This window comes from Equus przewalskii, chromosome 12, assembly GCF_037783145.1.
Source record: "Equus przewalskii isolate Varuska chromosome 12, EquPr2, whole genome shotgun sequence".
NCBI lineage: Eukaryota > Metazoa > Chordata > Mammalia > Perissodactyla > Equidae > Equus > Equus przewalskii.
The window spans coordinates 18,780,445-18,790,439 of record NC_091842.1 but is presented as its reverse complement, the minus strand read 5'-3'; the positions used below and the strand labels follow the sequence as shown (position 1 = coordinate 18,790,439).

At 39.8% G+C, this 9,995-nt stretch overlaps 1 protein-coding gene across 7 annotated transcripts in view; it reads left to right on the top strand.

Moving 5' to 3' along the window:
• Positions 1–2,433: 2,433 nt before the first annotated feature.
• The window catches only part of MRPS17 (mitochondrial ribosomal protein S17), a 73,309-nt gene continuing 65,747 nt past the window's right edge, over positions 2,434–9,995 (top strand). For 2 of the 7 annotated variants that reach the window (XM_070567884.1, XM_070567885.1), the window contains exon 1: positions 2,434–2,860. The gene's annotated coding sequence lies outside the window, so the exon portion shown is untranslated. The remainder of the gene's footprint in view (positions 2,861–9,995) is intronic. The other 5 variants (XM_070567890.1, XM_070567889.1, XM_070567888.1 and 2 more) reach the window with 5 other exon arrangements.

Here is a 9,995-nt window from a genome sequence, read left to right as displayed (position 1 = left end):
AATTTTCATTTATAGATTGGTTATGGATTATTTTCGTTGACAATGAGTTCAATGTAAAATTAGAAGGCAAAACAGATCTTATAACATGTAACTCATACTGCAGTAAAGTCATTTTGATGACAACTGACATTGTTTGAATCAGAAGTAATGTCAAGCTGCTTTATACACTTTCAGTGCTCTCAAAAGTTAAAACAAGAAGTGAGATCCATATCTTGACACAGAATTAGCAGTGGATATATTTTCCAAGCTCAAACTACTGTTCCAGTAAGCATTTTCAGACCTCTACACAAGTGCAAAGGACATTGCTGTATTTCAAAATCCACTTAGTGCAACTGAGGAGCTTCCACCTACCCTTAATTTAGAAGTGATTAATCTGCCACTTAATGACATGCTAAAAGGCAAATATCAAGAGAAGACTATAAATAGAATTCTATAAATACTTTCCAAGCAATGAATATGCTCAATTTAAATCATAGACTTGTAGATATCAGCATTTGCAAGTACCTATTTGAAAAGTTTTCAAAGATGACATATACAAAATCCTATTATGAACTAGCATTAAAAGATAAACCTTTGTGAATCCTGAGAAAAAGAACAAAGTTGGAGGTATCACTCCCTGATTTCAAAATATACTACAAGTTAGAGTAACCAAAACAGCATGGTACTGGCACAAAAACAGACATACAGCTCAATGAAACAGAATTGAGAGCCCAGAAATAAACCCACACATATATAGACAACTAATTTTCGACAAGGGAGCCAAGAACATACGATGGAGAAAGGAAAGTCTCTTCAGTAAATGGTGTTGGGAGAACTGGACAGTCACATGCAAAAGAAGGAAAGTAGATCATTATCTTACACCATGCACAAAAATCAACTCAAAATGGATTAAAGACTTGAATGTAAGATCTGAAGCCATGAAACTTCTAGAAGAAAACATAGGCAGCACACTCTTAAACATCAGTGTTAGCAGCATATTTTCAAGCATCATGTCTGACCTGGCAAGGGAAACAATAGAAAAAATAAGCAGATGGGACTACGTCAAACTAAAAATCTTCTGCACAGCCAAGGTAATCATCAACAAAAGGAAAAGACAACCTAACAGTTGGGAGAAGATATTTGCAAACCATATATCTGATAAGGGGTTAATATCCAAAATAAACAAAAAACTCATACATCTCAACAACAAGAAGACTAACAACCCAATTAAATAATGGGCAAAAGATCTGAACAGAAATTTCTCCAAAGAAGATATACAGATGGCCAACGGGCACATGAAAAGATGCTCAACATCATTAACTACCAGGGCAATGCAAATCAAAACTTTTCAAATAGGTACTTGCAAATGCTGATTTCTACAAGTCTATAATTTAAATTGAGCATATTCATTGCTTGGAAAGTATTTATAGAATTCTATTTATAGTCTTCTCTTGATATTTGTCTTTTAGCATGTCAGAATGGCTATAATTAACAAGACAGGAAACAAGGGTTGGAGAGGATGTGGAGAGAAGGGAACTCTCATACACTGCTGGTGGGAGTGCAAACTGGTGCAACCACTATGGAAAACAGTATGGAGACTCCTCAGAAAATTAAGAATAGAACTACCATACGATCCAGCTATTCCACTGCTGGATATTTATCCAAAAAACACGAAACCACGAATGCGTAAAGATATATGCACCCCTATGTTCCTTGCAGCTTTATTCACAATAGCCAAGACTTGGAAGCAAACTAGGTGCCCATCAAGGGACAAACGGTAAAGAAGATGTGGTATATATACACAATGGAATGTTACCCAACCATATGAAATGATGAAATCCAGCCATTTGTGACAACATGGATGGAGCTTGAGGGTATTATGCTAAGTGAAATAAGTCAGAGGGAGACCGTCACACGTGTATGATCTCACGCATAAGTAGAAGATAAAAACAGCAGCAAACATGTACAGAGAGGCAGAGATTGGATTGCTGGTTACCAGACGGGAAGTGGGGAGGGAAGAGAGTGAACAGGGTGATTGGGCACGTGTGTGGTGATGGATTGTAATTAGTCTTTGGGTGGTGAACATGATGTAATCTACACAGAAATCGAAATATAATGATGTACACCTGAATTTATATAATGTTATAATCCAATGTTACGGCAATAAAAATAAATAAATAAAAGATGAACTTTTGCAATTGATTTTGGTGATGGAGAAGACTAAATTTGAATCCCAATTAAGCAAAATACTATTCCCATTAAAAGAATTCCATTCTTCTCAGCAGTAGATCTGTATTACCCAAAAGGAAAACATTTGTATTCACTCATTATTATTATATTTTTAGTTTCACCAATATAAAATTTGGGGTGGGTAGCTTGGAGGGCGTATTCCGGGACTGAAGGGAATGACGGCTTGTGACGTCGCCTCAGGGACGGGAGCCTGGCAGTCCAACGTTTCTGATTGGCAGGGCCTATGGGAGGGTCCTCAGCTGGGCCTCCTCAACCCTCTCCTTTCGAGAAATTCTGTGAGGGCTAGGGGCGGGGCCAGGGTCTCCCAGGTTCGCGAGGCCCTGGTCAGAAGGGGACCTAGGGGCGCTGGTGGGAGTTCGCAGCTCGGCTTGCGGGAAACGGTTGCCCCACGGCGCTCCTGGCGCATGCGTATCGGGCATCCGAAGCTGGGGCCGCACGGTCGCCATTACCGGAAGGCTTTCGTCACAGCTCGCCTGGCGCTGGCGGCTGGTCCAACCCCAAGGGCCCAGTTACCGGGTGTCATTGGCTCAGGCATCAGGGCCCTCATCACCCTCTCTTGCTTCGGTCCAGACGGGCGGCGGTGGCGTCAGGGGGCGGAGCCGGCCGGGGCGCCCTTCGTCTGCGGAGGCTGGTGAGTGCGGCGCGCCGCGGCCGGGCGGCAGGCGAGGGGGCAGGGCGGGCGGCGGCCGAGGGTGTCCGGGTGGCGGAGGCTGCCCTGCGCTCGCCCTGGAGACCCCCAGCGGCGCCCTCAGCCTTCTCGAAGACACTGTGTCTCTTCTGGGATAGGAAAGCCTCCGTATCCCAAGATTATTAACGTTTTTTCCTCTAATATCTTTTGCAAATTATTTTTGTGTAGGCATGAGTGGGTATCATTGTTTGGAAAGTTTTTCCCCATGTCAAGTTTATTAAAACATTAATCTTTAGGGGCCCCGCGGTGGCCGAGTGGTTAAGTTCGCGCGCTTCGCTTCGCCGGCCCAGGGTTTCGCTGGTGCGGATCCTGGGCGCAGACATGGCACTGCCCATCAGGCCACGCTGAGGCGGCATCCTACATGCCACCACTAGAAGGACCCACAACTAAAACATACAACTATGTACTGGAGGAATTTAGGGGGGGAAAAGCAGGAAAAAAAAAGATTGGCAACGGTTGTTAGCTCAGGTGCCAATCTAAAAAAAATTAACCTTTATTTTCTTCTAATACTTTTAAAGAATTTTTAAAATATCTTCTTTTTTACATTTTTTACCTATATTTTATCTGGTGTTAACTTTGTGGTATCGTGTTAGATAGGACTATGACTTTTCTCCAGTTGTCTTGCCATCATATGTGGAGTTATTTTCCCACTGAATTGAAATGACACATTCATTATATTCTGCAGGCAAGTATATACTCGAATCTGTTTGTAGAATGTTTCTTCTGCTCTGACAGTTTCTACACTGATACATTTTTGTTTTAATTTAAAATATGTTTTAATATGTGGCCGAGCAGATCCCTCTTAAATATGTCCCTTGACAAAATGGTCTATTTTTTTTACTTATTTAAAAGTGTGAGAAATGAAAAAGTTGAAGTCACTCACATTTTTCTCCGTATATTCTCGTGTTTTGTGTACTCATGTTTTTATGTAGCACTTGTATTGAAAACTTAAGATGCATAACTTGTGAAGGAAAAAAACAAAACAAAACAAACCCTTAGACGCACTTAGAGGGGGGAGAAAAACCCATATATTATAATGCAGAAAATTTTTTAACTAACTTTTTTTGGGGGAAAGATTGGTTCTGAGCTAACATCTGTTGCCAATCTTCCTGTCTTTTTTTTTTTCCTCTCCTCAAAGCCCCAGCACATAGTTGTATATCCTAGTTGTAAGTCATTCTACTTCTATGTGGGATGCCACCACAGCATGGCTTGATGAGCAGTGCTAGGTCCATGCCCAGGATCTGAACTGGAGAACCCTGGGCCGCCAAAGAGGAGCCAGTGAACTTAACCACTCAGCCGCAGGGCCGGCCCCTAATTAACTCTTTTTTAAACGAAGCAAAAATAAAAGACAGATGATGAAATGGAGACTATATTTGTGTGTTTATGTTATGACAAAGAAGTTGCTGGTTACTATCTGTGTTCAGAAGTCCCCAAGACCACTCTCGGGTTCACAGATTTGCTAGAAGGACTTAGAGAACTCAGCAAAACTGTTAAATTCACAGTAACATGAGTATTAACGGTGAAAGATACAGATTAAAATCAGCAACGGAAAAAAAGCACATAGGGCAGGATCGAGGAGAGACCAGGTACCAGCTTCCAGTTGTCTTCTCTCAATGGAGTTGTGCAGGTAGTGCTTAATTCTCCCAGCCACGATGTGTGACAATATGTATGCAGTATTTCCAACCAGGGAAGCTCTTCCAAGCCTTAGCCAGGCTCATCCTAGGCTTGGTGTCCAAGCCTTGGTCACAATGATTTGGTGACCAACTTATTGGAAGTTGGTCATGTAGGCGTGACTGACCACCTGAGTTGCTGACCTTCAGTCTCCAGCCCCTCCATAGGCAAGTTGATACCATGCTCTAAGGTTCCCACCATAAATCCCATTGTTAGCATAAACTGTCTGACCTGGCACAAGGCCTCAGGTGAACAGAGACACTCTTAGCAGGCAGGATATTCCAAGGGCTTATAGGTTATCTCCCAGTAGCCAGGCTAGGGTCACATCTTTCCAAGGAATGTGCAGAGTTTGGACCATCTAAACGTGTTCAGTCAATCCTTTACTGCACACTATAATAAAAGACTCTTACAGATCAATAAGAAAAAGTACAGTAGAAAAATGGACAAATGATATGAAAGGGTAATTTATAAAAGAAAAAATATAAAAGCTGAAAATATAAAAAGTTCTGTCTCATGTTATCTAAGAATTGCATATTAAAGCAGCAAATAAATACCTTCTCTGTATTAAATTTAAAAAGAATAATGCCTAACGTTGGCTGATGATCGTTCTCATATGTTGTTGATGTATATGTAAATTGATACAACCTCCCTGAACAGATTTTACCTTCCCTTTGACCCAGCAGTTCTGCTTCTAGGAATTTATCCTAAGGAAATAGTCAGATAAAATTATGCCAAAACGGTACAATGTTTGCTGTTGTCTGTAACAGCAAAAAGAAAGAAAGAAAATAAGAAAGCATTCTAAATGTCTATTAATAATGAACTTGTTAAATAAACTTGGGGTATTGCATGCAATGGAATATACTATGAATCTATTTCTTTCAATGCATATTTATATTTTTCTTTTCTATCATGAAGTGATATACCCAGTATTGTCAATAAAAATACAAGTTGGAAAAAAGAAACTTAGGGGCCAGCCCCATGGCACAGTGGATAAGTTCACAAGCTCTGCTTCAGCAGCCCAGGGTTCTCCAGTTCAGATCACGGACAAAGACCTACCCACCACTTATCAAGCCATGCTGTGGCAGGCGCCTCACATATAAAGTAGAGGAAAATGGGCACAAATGTTAGCTCAGGGCCAGTCTTCCTCAGCAAAAAGAGGAAGATTGGCGGCAGATGTTAGCTCTGGGCTAATCTTCCTCAAAAAAAAAAAGAACGAAAATTACTTATATAACAACAACATACGCCATATTAGTGTGTGTGTGTGTGTTTCCATAGAAAAGCCCAAAAGGATATATCCCCCACAAAAGTAACTAGTTATCTCTGGATAATGACATTATAGGTGACTTTCTTAATGCTTTTCTATATTTACTAAAATTTTTGTTTTAATATTTGTCAGAAAATAAAATGAAAGTGTCCACAGTAGACAAGGGGTGTGGAGAATGATCATTCTGGCTGCAGTGTGAAGAAAATGTTGGACTAAAGTCAAGGACCCATTAGATGGGTATGGCACTAATCAAAGTGAGAGATGATAGTGACGTGAACCAAGTAGTGAAAGTGAAGATGGATCATTTACTAGATAGTTAAGGGGGTAAATTTACCAGGTTTCGACATTTGATTGGGTAGAGAAACTAAGGGAAAGAAAGAGGTCGGGGAGGGCATTCAGGTTTCAGGGTTGGTAGTGAGATATGGAATATAATAGAGTAAGAATTATATGTAACATATATAAATACTGCTAACTATGTGCTAATACATTCTAAATATTTACAAATATTGTCTCCCATAATCCTCACAACAAACCTATGAGGTAGGTACTGTTATTCCTACTTTTACACATGAGGAAATTGAAGCACCAAGAAGTTGAGTAACTTGCTCAACCAAACTCAGGTGGTTAGTAAGTTGTAGAGCTGAGAATCAAACCCAGTCAGTTTGGCTATAGAGTCAGTGTTCTAATATACTTTACTCTATGGCAAATTCATGGCAAGAGGCTAGGAGAGAATGAGTTTTGGACATGTTAGGCTTGAGAAATCTGAGAGACATCTACATGGGGTTGTTCCATAAGGTATGTGTCTGGTTAGGTAGCTCAGAAAAGATGATCAGTGAAGCCATGGCAATGGGTGAAGCCATCTGAGAGTAAATAGAATAAAAATAGAAGAGAATGAATACAAATACTAACAAATGGACCTAACTGTATTACAAATGAATAACGTAACCAGACTGAAGGAAGTGGCGAAGAAAAGAACTATCCTAAATAACTTTAGGAAACACTGTCTTGACTGGATGCTTGAAAGGCTAAAGACAAAGAGAACTCTACATAAATTCTGTAAACAAGTTAGTAAATGTGTTTCTCACAGGGTTATGAGTTAGCAGTGCTGAACCTACTTTATGTATACACCAAAACTGAACAAGTAAGGGAATATATTGTAGATAGTGAGAGCCAACAGTTTTTCACTGTTGAAGAAAGAAGTTGCCAGTAAGGAAAGGGGGAAGATTAAAATGAGCCATGTGATATCAGATTGGAATCGAAGATGTCAGTGTGAACTCATGGTATTTAATACATAGACACAGTAGAAGTACGTACAGTCATGCATCACTTAACAACAGCAATACATTCTGTGAAACGTCATTAGGCTATTTTGCCATTGTGTAAACATCATAGATTGTACTTACACAAACCTGGATGGTGTATCCTACTACACACCTAGACTACAAGGTACTAACCTTTTAGGACCACTGTCGTATGTGCAGTCCATCGCTGACTGAAACATTGTTATGCAGTGCGTGACTGTATAAATGTGGTTAATATGCATACATATATATATATTTCCCAGCTCCGTCTGCTGAGAGGACCTAGAAGCAATGATACCCCAATAGCAATAAGCATACCTAGTGCCCAGATCTTTATTTCTAAACACTTCTCCAATAAACAGAACCAGGGTTCCTTGGAGAAGTGGTTGATTCCAGGCAGGGCTGGGTAGGAAAAATACTGGAGCCTAGAGCATCTTATGTTGTCAAGCAGTGAGGAAGTGCTCAAAATAGGATAGAGTTTAGTCCAAATAACACAGGAGCAGCCTCCTAATGGCCAAAGCTGGAACAATTTGTGCAATAAAATAATGATAGTATTGGATTTTAACTCCTAGAATAAAATAAATATCCATGAGTCCATACAGATAGAAATTAAATAAGCTAATAAATAAATGAATAAGAGATAAGGAGCAGTTGTTCCTTATAGAAAAGTTCCAATTAATAAATTAGTAGGAAAGCGGGAAATATAAAAATAACCATTTGTTAATAATTGCTGCAGGCAAGATACATTGATAGATGCTAAAATTAGTGAGTTTGAGAAAAATCAGAATATTCGTATAGTCTTAAATTATCTCTCCCAAAATATTTATTAACTACAAAGGAAAAGATAATAACTTTATAGTGGAGAAACCTGGTAGACACCACCTTAACCAAGTGATAAAGGTTAATGTTACCATTAGTAAGACATATTGACATCTTAAGCCCATTAATCTGATGCACTAAGAAAGACACAAGATCACTTCTGTGGTATTCTTACCAAAAATGCTTAAATTTATTCCAGTCATGAGAAAACATCAGACAAACCCAAACTGAGGGACAAAATTCTATAAAGTAACACAGCACTACTCTTGAAAGCTCATGAAAGCCAGAAAGCCTGAGGAACAGATTGGAGGAGACTAAGGAAAATAACAAACGTAATGTGGGATCCTGGATCACAGAAAGAATATTAGTGGACAAACTGGTGGAATTTGAATAAATAGTATTATGCCAGTATTAAATTCCTGGTTTTGATCATTGTACCGTGGTTATGTGAAATGTTAACAGTAGGACAAGGAGGGTGAATGGTATATGGGAACTCAATACTACTTTTACAACTATACTATAAAGTTGGTTCAAAATTAAAAATTACAAAATAGAAGAGCAAGCACCAGAACACTTTCATTTACTTATTTAGCAAATATTTATTGAGTACCTACCGTGAGCCACACACTGGGCATCGAATACAGAATGGTAAATAAGACAGAACAGTTTCCTGCCTTCATGGAGATTAACATCACACAATGTGAGGTATGAATAAAAACGGATGACTCTGAGGGGCTGGCCCCGTGGCCGAGAGGTTAAAGTTCCGCACGCTCTGCTTCTCCGGCCCAGGTTCACAGGTTTGGATCTCGGGTGCGGACCTACTCCACTCATTAGCTATGCTGTGGAGGCATCCCACATAAAAAAGTAGAGGAAGATTGGCACAGATATTAGTTCAGGGCTAATCTTCCTCAAGCAAAAAAAGTAGGATTGGCAGCAGTTCTTAGCTCAGGGCGAATCTTCCTCACAAATAAATGAATAAAAATTTTTTAAAAAATGGATGACTCTACAAATAATTACAATGATAAAAAGTGCTACCTAAAAGAAGAAGTTGTAAATTAGGGACCTCACTTGATCTGCGATGTCAAAATCTTCCTTGATTTAAGCCGAGACTTGAAGGAAAAGTAGATATTGTCTGGGGGGAGGAATGCGATGAGTACTGTACCAAATATGGCACATTTAAGCACCTAAAAGTATAGGACAGTGTGGATGAAGCCTCAGAAGCAAACAAGAGAGTGGCTTGAGAGGTCAGGAAGCAGGTCATAGGAGTCTTTATGGCTTTGTACTCCAACCTAAGAGTGGTAGGAGGCTGCTGAAGAATTTTAAGTGAGGGATTGACATGATCAGGTTTGTATCTTTTAAAGATCCCTTTACTTCAACTTTGGAGTCAACCAGAGTAGCTTTTGGGAAATCCTAAGGAATGACAACATATAAGTGGTAGGCAGAGGAAAAGACAGAGCATAACCCACTGAGAGACCATGGAAGTAAAGCAAGATGCAGCTATCAGCAGTATCAGCTACTGTCAGAGCTCGAGTGAGTAAGAAATAATGAGGTCCATTGCATGAACAACAGAAAGGTTTTTCGTATTCCTGACCAGAGCAATTTCAGTGGAGTGTTGAGGGCAGAGCAGAAGCCAGATTATAGAGAATTGGAAAAGGGCAATAAGGAAGAGACAAGAATTGACAATCCTTTGAAGAGTCGTGGCCTTGAAAAATGAAAGGATGATAATTGCATGGGGGTCTGTAGCCAGTGAAAGTTTTTAATATTGAAAGACATTAAATTATTTTAAATGATGATGGGAAGGAGTCAGTAAAAGTGAAAGATGAAGAAATAGTAATAAGAAGATACCTGCCACATTCAGGCCTGGAGGGAGGCTGGAAAGAATGGACTGATTCCAAGGAGGAAGCACCTTTGAATACAAATTCCTGGGCCAATAATACCCCCTGAGGGTCTATTTCCTTAGATCTGGGATAGGACTAGTGAATATGCTTTTCAATAAGTACCACGATTCAAGTGATCTTCAGAC